Source organism: Lithobates pipiens, unplaced genomic scaffold (assembly GCF_037356315.1).
Source record: "Lithobates pipiens isolate NorthernLeopardFrog02 unplaced genomic scaffold, aLitPip1_a1.2 Scaffold_19, whole genome shotgun sequence".
Taxonomy (NCBI): Eukaryota; Metazoa; Chordata; class Amphibia; order Anura; family Ranidae; genus Lithobates; species Lithobates pipiens.
In genome coordinates, this window is record NW_027507764.1 from 421636735 (window position 1) to 421652622 (window position 15888).

Sequence of the window (15888 nt, forward strand, 5' to 3'; positions counted from 1 at the left end):
CAGAAGTCGCATATTGTAGGGCAAGACCAAAAGATGTGTAGTAGTGTACAAAGTTCCTGGTTACACATCCAACACAAAGGAAACACTCTTGGATCAATTTCATGCAAGACTTTGGAGGTCTTACACCAACAAGTCATCATTTTGTAACCAGTTTGTTGGTAGTTGTTGGCTAAGGAGGCCTTACAGGCAAAGAGCAAAATGTGGTCTTTTTGCAATGGAGAGAATTACATTTTAAGCACATGTTCCCATTTGCGTAGGAAAGAGAGGTTATGTGTACGAAGATCAGAAGTCAACAGGTTGTAAGATAGCAATAACAATCTAAAGGAGCAGGCCGACGAAAATCTCAGCATGGGTGAAATAACGTCTTGAGATGAGTGCCCAGCTGCTTACACCTTGAAAAAGTCAAGTGATGCACCCGCTATGCACAGGTTTGGTATACTTTAACGTATTACTACTCACCTTCCATCTAACCATGACCATATGCAGAATACATTTCCCAAACACAAACTGTCAAGTTACTATAATTTTTCACAGGTAGCCTATGGCAGGTGAGACCCACATAACTGAGATTGGAAACAGGCCCACTACATTTTTTTACCTCATAGTAAAAGAAGTCAGTAATGGGTTGCTCTGTAAATTGTCATAGCTCCTTGCTCTTATCTGAATTGATATATGTATATAATAATATATGGATGAACACATCAACACATGCAAGTATGCAGACAGTTGCTAATTAACTGTGTTGCAAAGGTATGTTTCTAATACATGCAACAGATGACTTCAGATCTAGTAGACAATATCGTACATCCCTTAATGCCACATACCTCTAACGTACATCATTTGAAGTTTACATTGTCTGACCAATCAAGGGGTAGTGTAATTTGTTTTCAGTGGTTTGTGAAATCTTGGGCAAAATGTTGGCATGCCTAGTACTGTTAGTAGCTAAAGATGAGGAAAGTCATCATTCTGTAGGCCTAGACCAGGACTAATAGCTTTTATAGGACACAAGTAGCACCTGGATCAAGGAACACTGCACCAGCGAATAGGCCAGGCAGTGTAAAAGGTCAATTTCTGCACATTGGAGTAGCTGCAGGGATATTTTTGCTGTAGGGAGGATTGGTTGTGACTAAATCTGGGTTCAATGGTTCCTTTATCCTTATATCCCACCAATACAATACTTACCTTCAATTTGCCCAAAACAGCCAAGCAATGAAGCCCCATGTAAGCATTACGTTGGTTTGGACTTTCTCCATGCTAGTGTGCCCTCGGTGTGCCCCCACTTCAATGCACTCAGGCCTGTGGATTGGCTGCTCTGTCACCCAGTGCTACATCATGGGAGCAAGATTAGAGAATCACAGGCTTCCCCATACACAGAGGTAACAGATTTTTAATTTGGCCTTGGCAAGTAAATAGAGCAAATACTACAAAATGAAAGGGCCCCCAAGGTAATGCTTAACACAAAATTACAATGATCAAAAAAAGTTCAAAAGAAAACAAACTTAGTTGAATTATTGAGATTAATTATTGAAATGAATGGAGTGGGAGCTTTCAGTAAATGCATAGTTAGAACTGAGAATAAAAAACCTGTCTCAGCTCAACCAGCCCAAAAGGCATAAAAATAGAAATAGCCCACTGCATGCATCAAAGACAGCAAACAATTTGATTAGATAAACCACAAACGTATATTTAAATTAACAATGACGAACAGACACAAACGCTAATAAAAACCAGCCAAGTCCACCTCTTGCAGACCCATGAATAAGACCAAGATAACAGCGGCATGTGGCAATTGTACAATAATAATAAATCTAGTGTTGAGGGTTATACCCTTCAATCCACAAAATCTCTTAAGAATAAATAACTAGCTCGTGCACCTATGGAGGCCAAGATATATAAAAACTGTCAATGCTTATGGAGTAAAATGTGCAAATCCCCAATGTTAGTCTGCTGCATCTTTGGATCCAATAGTGATAAGGGTTACTGGCCACATATACACAAATTGTGCTGACAATGTCCTGATGGTGTTTGGGCAACGCAAGAAGGGGAAAACATTTCCAATGGTCTAGAGGAGGTAAGTCAAAGAGGATAGAAATGTGTGTGAAAGTCTTGCGCTAATTATAAGTGTAGACATGCTGGATGGGTGGATGGATGGATGGAATACACTTTCAGTTTGGAGCCAGGGTCCAGAGTGAGAGGTGTTGGGACACTGGGCCTGGAGCAGTCGGACCCATCCATCCATCTTGGAGGTCGGGAGACACACAGGATGTGGCCAGGCATTTTCTTACCTCATGCATTAGATGATCTCTTATAATTTAGAGATCATCGGAAGTTGGTAAGAGGCCAATTAAAATTTAATTTGGATTTATTATCACTGGGAATGGTGGATAGCACATCCATTTAGTGGAATACTAATGAAATAATTTTTGATACACATGGACATTTGTTTATTGAACTCTTTATCACGTTGATACACTAGGTTTGCTATGTTTTTTGAAAAGAGTTTCTTTTTTTTATGAGACAGAGCAACCTTTCACAATGTCAAACAGGATGGTTGTGTACACACAATATAGAGCCACTAAAGACACTCAGTGGCATATCCACTCCTGTATGGTCTCCCTCACATTGTAACATATGGCTGAAAAAAGCAAACTGATAGTCCCGATCCCCTAGGAACCTGTAATCCAAAGGTTGTATATAAAATATTGCGTAGTTCCCGAGTTCTTGGGGTGTAAGGTATACTTATCAGATCCAGAAACGTGGCCCACTCCTTGATGGTACAGGAATCGGTAATCCATTGCAGGGTGCATTCAAAAGCACTGACAAGTGGGTGCCATCACAAGGTCAACAGGGTCATAAGAATAAGACTGTGGCAATGCCTGACCGGTTTCTCCGGTCACTGCCGGCTGCGTCAGAGGCCCAATCAATTGCAGTCCGTACACAACCATCCGGTTTGACATACCTCCTCTAGACCATTGGAAAAGTTTTCCCCTTCTTGGGTTGTCCAAACGCCATCAGGATATTGTCAGCAAAATTTGTGTATATGTGGCCGGTAGCCCTTATCACTACTGGACCCAACTATGCAGCAGACTGACATTGAGTATATGTATGCACATTGTACTCCATGAGCATTGACAGTTTTTATATCTCTTGGCCTCCATAGGTGCACAAGCTATTCATTCTTAAGAGGTATTGTGGACTGAAGGGTATAACCCTCAACGCTAGATTTATTATTATTGAACAATTGCCACATGCCGCTGCTATCTTGGTATCATTCATGGGACTGCAAGAGGTGGACTTGTTTGCAAGAGCTGGCTTGTTTTTATTAACGTTTGCTTGTGTCTGTCCGTTATTGTTTTAAATGCATACAATTTGTGGTTTATCTAATAAAATTGTTTACCATCTTTGATAAATGCAGTGGGCTATTTCTATTTTTATGCTTTTGGGCTGGTTGAGCCCAGACATGCTTTTTATTCTCAGTTCTAAGTAAATAGAGCAGCTGGGAGCACCAGGACAAAATATATAGTTAGGGTGTGGTGGGCTCTTAAGAAAATCATTGTTCCTTTGCCCTAAATGTATTACAACGAAGACATAACATGGTCAGATGTCATTACCAGCTGCTGTAGAACTTCACAATGCTGGCTTTTACAGTGAATTATATGTTGAACAGTCCCAAGCAGAGAACCCTCTACACTGTATCCTATTATTAGTCATGTGATATTTGGGGTCCAGATCACTACCCAGTCATCTATGTGAAAGCAAACAAACATTTTATATTTCCTCATAACAGGCAAACAAAAATAGCTTTAGACCCCTTTCACAAAGGCAGTTTTCAAGTGTTTTAGTGCTAAAAATAGCGCCTGTAAAGCTCCTTAAAACTGCCTCCCACGCCACCCCAGAGTGAAAGCCTGACTGCTTTCACACTGGGGAGGTGCGCTTGCTTGTGGGATGGGAAAAAAAAGTCCTGAAAGTGCCCATTGGAATGAATGGGCAGTGCTTCCGAAGCGCCTGAAACGTAATTCAAAAGCGCCGCAACACAGGCGCTTTTAACCCTTTCTTCGGCCTCTAGCAGGGGTTAAAAGGGACCCGCTAGCAGCCAAAAAGCACCGCTAAAATGAGCGGCACTTTACCGCCAACGTGGCCAAGGCTACAGTGTGAAAGTAGCCTTACTTCAGCATAAACCAAACAAAAATAGTCCAGAAACTACTGGTACAGCACAAAGATTCAATTCACCGCCAGCATAAACCTGACCCAGCCCAGCAGATAAACAGCCCACAGCTTTTTCACAACTGTGTCCTGTTCAACACCACACCCCATGGACACCTGCTGCCTACTCCCTACCCTTTTTAGCTCTCTCTGACAGACAGGTTAACTTTTACAGTACCATTATATCTGTAGTCAGGGTTGGAGGCTTTTCCCACCCAAGTTCTCTGGACTCTGGGTCCCATATCAGGACTTAATAATACTGAGAAAACTGTAAAAAGTTTTCCCTCTCTGCCAGATCACCTTGGAACCCCTAACCCTGGGTGGGTGAGAATACCTGGGTACTCCAACTGCTTTTTATTATACCCCTCAAGGGATTACAATCCAAACAATGGGGACACATACCTCCTATCCAAGACCCATCCCTGGAATCCTGTACAGTGAATAATTTTCTCATGCCTGGTTTACTACACTATAGAACATTCCTTCTAGATCTTCACTGTTTACCATCAGTATACTTTCCAGTTTCACCATTACGTGAACCAAAGTGATACACAAAAACATTGGCTAGCTGTTTGGAAAAAAACAACTGCTGGACAATCAATTCAGTCATTCATAGCATGCTAGCATACATGTGTACACCAGTTACATATAAGATCTCTCTTACCTGTGGGAATAAAAGACCACCAGCCACAAAATACCAACCCAAGAGAAAATCTTCTCTACAGAACACAGCTGTGCCAAGGGCATCCAATTGTGTGTACCCCATTGGCATCCTGACCAATGTCCAAACTTGGTGAAATTACGTTATCAGTGGTAATAAATTATCTGTATCGGAGTAATTTAACGTTTTAAATCTGTTGCCTGCCCCCAGACGAAATACAGATCTTTGTAGGCTAAAATTAAAATTAAGGCATTCTCTTTCTTCTGTAAGAATATCTGATATTATGCCACAAATCCATTCAGATGGAAAACAAAGATTTTTAAAATAGGCACTTCCCCGTTAACAATGGTGTATACTTTGTGGTAACAATGTTAGTGGGATACGACTTCCTACAGAAAACCATTAACACACAGTAAATCTACACTCAGCTTGGGAGTCCGTCTTCTCTCATGCCCCCAAAGCACTGAACAAATGAAGTACATGGCTCCACAGGAGTCTGTGTGTCCATATAAAAACAAAGGCAGCGGAAAGACATACTCTGAGTAAGCCCAAAACCACATTGTTCTCATACTTGTGCATCACTGGAAAATTTAAACAGGTCATTCCTCCCAAAACGAACACAAGCAATGCATGCACTCAGAATCCAACTTGCTGACCCTTTGCAACTGTCCATAAAAAGATGTTACACAGAGCAGTGCAATATATACACATTAGAAGACCAAAAATGACAAAACACATACAGTGCATATAAAAAAAAAATCCTGTTAAAATGTCAGATTTCTGTAATGTAAAAAAATGATAAAGATAAATCATTTCAAAACTTTTTCCACCTTTAACCACTTCAGCCCCAGAAGAATTTACCCCCTTCCTGACCAGAGCACTTTTTGCAATTTGGCACTGCGTCGGTTTAACGGACAATTGCGCGGTTGTGCGATGTTGTACCCAAAGAAAATTTACGTCCTTTTTTCCCCACAAATAGAGCTTTCTTTTGGTGGTATTTGATCGCCTCTGCGGTGTAGTGATATATCACCTCCAATTGTTGTCGGCACCAATGTAGGGATATATCGTATATAGTGGGTAGATAACTAATTAGTAGTTATTATAATCTTCCGCAGCAATCCAATTTTTCCAGAGAGATGCACTTTGACTTCCAACACAGAACAAAGTCTTGCAACAAATGACAAAATCCAACAGAGTAAATATGACAACGCTAGTAAATATACTAGCCTTCAGAGTCCCATGTTTCCTGTACCTGTGCCTTCATAATTACACACAGCCAGAGACAAGACTGACTGAATGAATGCCAGCTTGAATGTCCTCTCAAGTACTGGTCTGACACTGGGGGTGTTCTGCTAGGTCAACCAAATGTTTCCCATAAATACCCCCTCAAGTCTAATTACCATCAGTAAATACTTCTTCTATGGTCCTACATGAGCCCTGAGTATGTAAACAATGTACCCTTTGAAATGTTCAATTAGGTTAACAGGCCATACCTCATACACCTAGGTAGACTTGCATAAGATTGACACATGAAAGGGTCTTCAGCTGTCCCTTTGATATGTTAAAATTCAGTTGGCTTGGACAACTCAACTGAATTTCTGGTCAATATGGTACTTTAATACAATATCCTACATAAATCGACCAACATATTACAACATGCAGTTTTTCTTTTTTTTCGCTATAAACAAAAAAGAGCGACAATTCAAAAACAAAACCAAAAAAAAACAAAAACAAAAAAAAAAAAAAAAAAAAAACATTATTGTTTACATTTTGCTATAATAAATATCCCCCAAAAATATATAAAAATTTATTTTTCCTCATTTTAGACCATTATGTATTTCTTCTACATATTTTTGGAAAAAAAAAATTGCAATGAGCGTATATTGATTGGTTTGCGCAAAAGTTATAGCGTCTACAAAATAGGGGATAGATTTATAGCATTTTTTGTATTTTTTTTTTTTTACTAGTAATGGCGGGGACCTGTGATTTTTAATCGTGACTATGACATTATGGTGGACACAGACAATTTTTACACATTTTTGGAACCATTGGCATTAATACAGCGATCAGTGCGATTAAAAAATGCATTGATTACTGTAAAAATTTCACTGGCAGTGAAGGGGTTAACCCTAGGGGCAGTGTAGGGGTTAACTGCATTCCCTAGGAGGTGATTCCAACTCAAGGGGGAGGGACTAACTACAGTAAGTGACAAATCATGGTTCCTAGCTAATAGGAACACACGATCTGTCACTCTTGTCACAACAGAACAAGGAAGTGTGTGTTAACATACACTTGTCCCTGTTCTGTGTCTCCTGGTCATGACCCCTCATGGCTGCCAGTCATCGTGACTGCCGGCCATGAGCATCAGCACCCCCGCTGTGCAAACAGGAGCACAAGTCTGCTATCCGGACCCTGCGAGACCATGTACAGTTACGCGGTTTCACGCAGGTGAGCCAACCTGCTGTAGTAAAACTGCGGCGGCTGGTCTGGAAGCGGTTAATGTGACCTATAAACTTATCTTAGTGGCATCCTACAGCAAAACCCATGGTCCGCAGAGAGCTTCGAAAGGATTAGGAGGGATCTCATTGTTAAAAGGTATCAGTCAGGAGAAGGGTATAAAAGAATTTCCAAGGCATTGGATATACGATGGAACACAGTGAAGACAGTCATCAAGTGGAGAAAATATGGCACAACAGTGACATTACCAAGAACTGGATGTCCCTCCAAAATTTATGAAAAGACGAGAAGAAAACTGGTCAGGGAGGCTGTCCAGAGGCCTACAGCAACATTAAAGGAACTGCAAGACTATCTGGCAAGTACTGGCTGTGTGGTACATGTGACAACAGTCTCCTGTATTCTTCATATGTCTGGGCTATGGGGAAGAGTGGCAAGATGGAAGCCTTTTCTTACGAAGAACAACATCCAAGCCCTGCTAAATTTTGCAAAAACACATCTGAAGTCTCCCAAAAACATGTGGGAAAATGCGTTATTGTCTGATGAAACCAAGGTTGAACGTTTTGGCCATAATTCCAAAAGATATGTTTGGCACATAAACAAGACTGTGCATCACCAACAGAAAACCATACCCATCATGAAGAATGGTGGTGGCAGCATCATGCTTTGGGGCTGTTTTTCTTCAGCTGGAACAAGTCAAGGTAGAGGGAATTATGAACAGTTCCAAATACCAGTCAATATTGGCACAAAACCTTCAGGCTTCCGCTAGAAAGCTGAACATGAAGAACTTCATCTTTCAGCAGGACAATGACCCACAACATATATCCAAATCAACAAAGGAATGGCTTTACCAGAAGAAGATTAAAGATTTGGAATGGCCAAGCCAGAGCCCAGACCTGAATCTGATTGAAAATCTGTGGGGTGATCAGTAGAGGACTGTGCACAGGAGATGACCTCGCAATCTGACAGATTTGGAGTGTTTTTTTGCAGAGTGGGCAAATATTGCGAAGTCAAGGTGTACTCATACCCAAAAAGACTGAGTGCTGTAATAAAATCAAAAGGTGCTTCAACAAAGTATTAGTTTAAGCCCTGGTTCACATTGATGCTACTTTGAAATTGGGCTACTTCACTTGAAGTAGTGCAATTTCAAAATAGCAAGGTCAGAGTGATTTCAGGTGCTACTTGATAGACATCTGTGTGGCTTCATGCACAGATGTCTATTGAAGTCGCACCTGAAAATCGGCAAAAGTAGTGCAGGAACTACTTTTGCAAATCGGTGTGGCGCCGCAAGATCGGTATCGCACTGATTGGAACAGTGCCATTGTCTTCAATAGACTGCGACTTGTAATGTGATGCTTCCAAATCGCTCCAATGCGAACCTAGGTTTAGGGTGTGCACACTTATGTAACCATATTACTTTATTTTTTTTATTTTTACTTCCCTCCACCTAAAAAAAGATTTCAGTTTGTTGTTCAACTGAGTTGTACAGTTTATAGGTTACATTAAAAAGGTCGAAAAAGTTCTAATTTATTTATCTTTGCCCAATTTTTTTTTTACATCACATGAACCTGACATTTTAACAGGGGTGTGTAGACTTTTTATATCCACTGTATAAAGGCTTATTCATAAGGTAGTGCAAACTTCAATTTAAACAGACTCTTTTAGCAAAAATAAAAAATGGAAAAACTGCTGAAAGCCTTAAAATCTTGTCCTTATGCCAAACCCTGGGCAGTTCTGACAGGCAGTGTTGGAGCCCAACAATTCTTCATGCCCCCTGCACAGTCCTACTGGCCCACCATGATTATGAGCAGTTTTACTACCCATATAGATATAGGAAGGAGTCATTAAAGTGGTTGTAAACCCTCCCCCACAACTTTGTCCCATGTAAATCAGCATAAAAAACCCCAATGAACACTGCTTGTAGATATCTCCTTACTTGCTTAGTATTGTTGTAATCCTTTTTGTTCTTTAGAATGAAGTCACTGAGCATGCCCAGATCTCCCCTGATTTACAGCACACTCTCTATGTGCTTATCCATCTGTTATCAGGACTTCCTACGGCACACTACTGAACTCCCAGGAGGCTGCAGAATCATTCAGAGCTTCCTCCTACACACCATGTGACCATGTGACATGACATGCAGTGTAAACTTGGCCATTACTGCAGTCTTATCAACTGAAGCTGAAAAGACTGACAAAGGCAAACATTAGACATCGGCACAAGTAAATACTATGAAATAAAACAAGTCAGCTATGAACAGGGAATCAGGGTTTTGCCATAGAAACTTTGTTTTGAGAAGGAGGCTTGGTTAACAGTACAGGAAGTGCTCAATGTAAGGGCGGAAATACACTCCACTGTGGACTCAGAAAACAATACTTAAGATGGCGCTGCCTAACCCCTGGAAACAATTTTTTTTAAAGTTTCTTTAAACAGTAATATGCAATTTGGGCTGGATTACAGTGGCTATAGTTTGATAATTACTTATTATAATGGACTAAATGAAAAGAAGCATCAGAGTGGGAGAGTTTACTTCCTCTTTAAAAACGCTAAGGACCAGAAAACACAAGTGTGTACAATTCTACACAGCGCTAGGGCACTATCTTGTGAGATATGGGATACTCAGCATTCTGAGAGATCTTGTTAAATGAAGCTCGGCATCATCCCTTGCAGTAAGTAAGCATATATAATTTTTTCTACCGCTATTTGTTTTCTTTCCATGAATGCTGATATTTACTTTAATTGGAGAGAGAATTCTCTTAAATGAAGCACCCTTGTTTTTATGAACTGCAGACTCCCCTTTAGAGTGCAAGTCCACTTTTATTTTTTTTGAGAACCCCCCCCCCCCCCCATAAAAAAAAAAAAAACACGATTTCCTCTGGATGATCAATGTACTTAGAAAACTATGTTGCAGATCCCCATCCCCACTGGTTCGTTTCATAATGTCCGGTGCAAAGTGATTCTGAATAGGAGTGACTGGTTCATTATAATCAGCTAATGCACTTTCAGTGTTCAGATTAGATAAATGACAGTGTCTGCATTCCTTTACAAGTAATTAACCCTTAGAAAGTATCACCAAAAATTAAATTTTTATTGCACAGGAAGCCTAAAACCTAACTTGCATCTTAGTGCAGACTTCCTAGAAGGAGGAATTTATATTTTTGGAGGTGTTCTGTGTACAGAATGCCTCCGGGTTACCATATTGCATTGAATTTTACAACAAATTACAGAGCTGCAGATTGAAATAGGAATTTTTAAGTACATTATAACTTGTGCAACAATATGTTATATTTTTTTTTTTATTCGCTCCTATTATTTCTTCCAAGCAAGTGGAGTTACCCTCTAGTCTAGGAAGAGCTTAGGTCAGAAGTTTTGCCCTGAAATAACACAATAAACTAAATTAGAAAGGCACAAAAAAACGCTTTATAGCCATGTGATGTCTACTTTTAGCCACTAGTTTTACTTAAAGAGAACTGTAATCTGCTCACATAATTTGTAATAAAAACATTTTTGCCATTCTGAAGCTTCCCTCCAACCAATTTGCATATTATTTTATATATACTGCGATTCTGCACTTGCCAAATATGCTGCAGAAATCTCCCTCCACCGAGTCTGGCTGAATCCATTTTAACTGTGGGCAACTGAAGCTGCTGCCTGTTCACTTCCTGGATTTACACAAACAGCCCTCCAGCTCTGCATCCCTCATTGGCCCTCTTATGACTCATCCCCCACTCCGTTCCTGGCAAACTCTCACGAGAGTGAGAGAGAGCGCTGTGCATGATGTAATAAGCCTAGGCTAATGACCAGAGAAGAAACGGTAAGTGGGCTGTATAAGGTATTTACTGGCAGAAAAAAAATGTTTTACTATCCAAAGTTAAAACAACAAGGGCAGAAGATTTAATAGATGGAAAGATGAAAAAAAAAAGACTGAAGGTTCGCTTTAAAATGTTTAAAACGGCCAACAGGTTTAATTATAAAGTGTGAAAAATATGTATCACTTTCTTGGTAAAGTATATCAGAAAAGTTACTCCAATACGAAAAGCAAGCCGCTTCTGAATGTTCCCGACAATCCTAGTGCTTCTATTCATTTCCTTTTTTGTTTGCAGTAAATACTTTCATTTGTAGGGCAAATAATGGAAAGTAACTGAATCCCTTCAGACTGCCTACTAGTCAAAAATAAAAAGCCAGAGTTCTTATGGGGTTCACACTGTTTAAGCACTGATGTCATGGAAAGAACAGACATGCTAATTAGGGACTGGAAAAACCACAGTTCTGGGCCATTTACAATTTTCGAAAGCATATTCTATTTAAAGGGAGTCGATCTTGCGAATCCCATAAAATTGGGAATGCTTTTATATTATATTGTACAAAGAATAAGTGCAGTAACCCAGAGAACCAAGGAAAATGTGTTTTATTTAGATCGACGTTACTAGTGCTTACTGAAATGGGAGCTATGCTTCTTCTGTACACAGGCTTGTTAACCACTTCAGCCCCAGAAGGATTTGGCCCCTTCCTGACCAGGCCATTTTTTGCGATATGGCAGTGCATCGCTTTAACTGACAATTGAGCGGTTGAGCAATGTTGTACCCAAACAAAATGCATGTCCTTTTTTCCCCACAAATAGAGATTTCTTTTGGGCTATTTTATCACCTCTTAGGTTTTTATTTTTTGCGCTATAAACAAAAAAAAAAGGCGACGATTTTGAAAATAACACAATATTTTTGCTATAATAAATATCCCAATTAAAAAAAAAAACAAAAAAAAAAAAAAAAAACACACACACATTTCTTCATCAGTTTAGGTTTTTTTAAAAAAATAAAATAAAAAAATCGCAATAAGCGTATATTGATTGGTTTGCGCAAAAGTTATAGTGTCTACAAAACAGGGAATAGATTTATGTCATTTTTTTTCATAGTAATGGCGGCGATATGCGATTTTTAGCAGCACTGCGACAATGAGTTGGCCAGATCAGACACTTTTGATGTTTTTTGGGACCATTGACATTTATACAGCGATCAGAGCTATAAATAGCCACTGATTACTGTATAAACGTCACTGGCAGGGAAGGGCTTAAAGTGGTTGTAAACTCTCCCCCACAACTTTGTGCCATGTAAATCAGCATAAAACCCCAATGAACACTGCTTGTAGATATCGCCTTACTTGCTTAGTATTCTTGTAATCCTTTTTGTTCTTTAGAATGAAGTCACTGAGCATGTCCAGATCTCCCCTGATTTACGGCACACTCTATGTGCTTGTCTATCTTATCAGGACTTCCTACGGCACACAACATCGAAATCCCAGAAGTCTGCAGAATCATTCAGAGCTTCCTCCTACACACCATGTGACCATGTGATATCACATGCAGTGTAAACTTTGTCATTACTGCAGTCTTATCAGCTGAAGCTGATAAGACTGACAAAGGCAAACATTAGACATCGGCACAAGTAAATACTATGAAATAAAAACAAGCTATGAACAGGGAAGCAGGGTTGCCATAGAAACGTTGGATTGAGAAGGAGGCTTGGTTAACAGTACAGGAAGTGCTCAATGTAAGGGCGGAAATACACTCCACTGTTGACTCAGAAAACATTTCTTAAGATGGCGCTGCCTAACCCCTGGAAACAAGTTTTTTAAAGTTTCTTTAAACAGTAAGTAATATTCGATTTGGGCTGGATTACAGTGGCTATAGCTTGATAATTAATTATAATGGACTAAATGAAAAGAAGCAGAGTGGGAGAGTTTACTTACTCTTCAACACTAGGGGGCGATCAAGGGGTTAACTGTTCCCTAGGTGTGTTCTAACTGTGGGGGGAACTGACTAGGGGAGATGATCAATCGGTGTTCCTACTTAGTAGAAGCACGATCTGTCTCCTCTCCAATGAGAGAACTGGGATTTGTGTGTTCAACCACAGATCCCAGTTCTCGCTCTGTCACAAGCAGTTGTGGGTGCCCGGTGGGAATGCAAATCGGCTCCGCACACCTGCTACAGCGTTTTAAAGAGCTGATGTACAGCTACGATGGCTCGTGCAGCAGTGCCAACCTGCCGCAGTATAACTGTGGCGGCTGGTCGGGAAGGGGTTAAATAAAAGACGGTTTCATTTAATAACTCAACATTTAAAAGTTAAGCCGCGTACACACGGGCGGACTGTATGGCCTACTTAGTCCGTCGAAACACATTTCAGCGGACAGTCCGCTCGTGTGTGGGCTTCAGCTGACTTTTTCAGCGTGCAGTCTGGCGTACTAAGTATTTCGGATTTTTCGAAATACTGTCCGTCATACTTTGGTTTCAGCGGACAATCTGCTCGTCAGTAGGCTAGTTCGACGGACTAAGAATGGCGCATGCTCAGAAAGGATTTACACGGCGGAAGGGTGCATTGCTGTGTATTGGACTTCCTATTTCTAGTCCCGTCGTACGTGCTGTACACGTCATCGCGCAAGCTTTCGACGGACTGTTTGTGCATCCGTGTGTGGTCAAGTCCGTTCATTCGAAAGTAGGACGGACTGTCCGTCGGATTGTATGGCGGACTAAGTAGGCCATACAATCCGCCCGTGTGTACGCGGCTTTAGATTACAAAAATGTCTTTAAAAATTATATTTAACTTATCATGGTTTTTAATAGGTGATTAGATCTACATTGCATGCTCCCAAATGTAAAATAGATACTAATAACTCTATGATCTATGAAATATTGCTGAAAGCGGCATAGAGCAATAGACTCCAGACAGAGTTTTGACGCATTATGTGATCAGTCTTTAATGCTAAAGGAATTGGGAAGTTTTTGTAATAGAGGCACTCCTGCCAGTCAGAGCAGCCAGGTTAGAGATTTTTGTCCCAGAAATAAGTAATACTGGATTGTCACAGGCATCGCTCCCACAATGAAGTGCTCAGTGCCTGAGCAACATATCACCAATCGTGGAAGGGAAGATGTGACTGTGCCAGTCGCAAAGATGAGAGACAGGCTATCAAATTAAGATCTGACACTTTGGAGTTGATTTACTAAAACTGGAGAGTGCAAAATCTGGTGCAGATCTGCATAGAAACCAATCAGCTTCCAGGTATTATTGCCAAAGCTTAATTGAACAAGCTAAAGTTAGAAGCCGATTGGATACCATGAACAGCTGAACCAGATTCTGGGTGCACTAATTTTAGTAAACTCCCCCCCATTGTGACAATTGCTACCCCTTCCCTTAGAAGTCTTAGTTTAAATATGTATTTTAGGTTTGTTAAGGTTAACTGATGAACGTATTCTCAAAATAATATCACATAATAATCATATTCAACAAATTATGCAGAGAAACCAATATGCTTCTAACCTCAGCTTGTTTAATGAAGCTTAATTAAGCTTTAGCAATGAAACCTGGAAACCGATTGGTTTCTCTGCAGAATTGTAACTAATTTTGCCCTCTCTAGCTTTAGTAAATAAACCCAGTTATGCCAACCAAAGAACATAAGAATGCACCATTTTGTAATGACAAACAAAATGTTTCTAATGTTTAAATTCATCTTAAAGTTGTACTAAACCCAGGACCCTGCATTCACTATATATGGTCTCCCATACACAGAACATGGAATTGCAATTATTTTAGTAAATATAAACTGCTAAATACCTTTTCTCACCAGCAGCAAACAGCAGTCTTGTGACTTCTATCAGAGTCTGGTTAATGCTTGTAGGAGAAGTTTTCATTCTGCTCTGACTGTCCTGAGGCTGCAGGGCCCCTGACCCTTTGTCTGGACAGTGCTGATTGGCCCTGTGCTGATCACATACACTCTCCCAAGAAAAAAAAAAAAAAACCTCTCTAACAATAGACACCAAACTGAACATGTGCCGCTTGCAACCAAGGCTCTGTTCTATAAGGAGACGGTTTGGGGACTGTGGAAGTGGAGGATCAGAGAACAGTTTTCTTTACATAATGCAGAATATTTAACCCCTTAGGTTCCACAGTGAGTATAACCAGCATTCTTTGCTGCATATACAGACTGATTTGACTGTTGTGGGTTTAGCAACACTTTAAGTGAATTTATTTTACACTTTAGTGAATCTTGCAGAAAAAATGTCAAGCAGCCTTTAGCCATACTTAGCCCTCATACACACTGGGCAGAAAAAAAAAGGAAGATTTTACAGGCATTTGGCATTTATTTGTTCAGACTGTAAACACCTTTATGTTAGCCTATGTATCCATACACACATACAGTGCCTTGAAAAAGTATTCATACCCCTTGAAATTTTACACATTTTGTCATGTTACAACCAAAAAACTTAAATGTATTTTATTGGGATTTTATGTGATAGGCCAACACAAAGTGGCACATAATTGTAAAGTGGAAGGAAAACGATAAATGGTTTTCAAAATTGTTTACAAATAAATATATGTGAAAAGTGTGACGTGCATTTGTATTAGGCCCCCCTGAGACAATACTTTGTAGAACCACCTTTCGCTGCAATTACAGCTGCAAGTCTTTTTGGGGATGTCTCTACCAGCATTGCACATCTAGAGAGTGACATTTTTGCACATTCTTCTTTGCAAAATAGCTCAAGCTCTGTCAGATTGGATGGAGAGCATCTGTGACCAGCA

At 40.1% G+C, this 15888-nt stretch overlaps 1 protein-coding gene across 3 annotated transcripts in view; it reads right to left on the reverse strand.

Annotated features, from left to right (window-relative positions):
• The window catches only part of SLC35D4 (solute carrier family 35 member D4), a 169891-nt gene that overhangs the window by 63943 nt on the left and 90060 nt on the right, over positions 1-15888 (reverse strand). The gene's annotated exons all lie outside the window — the stretch shown is intronic.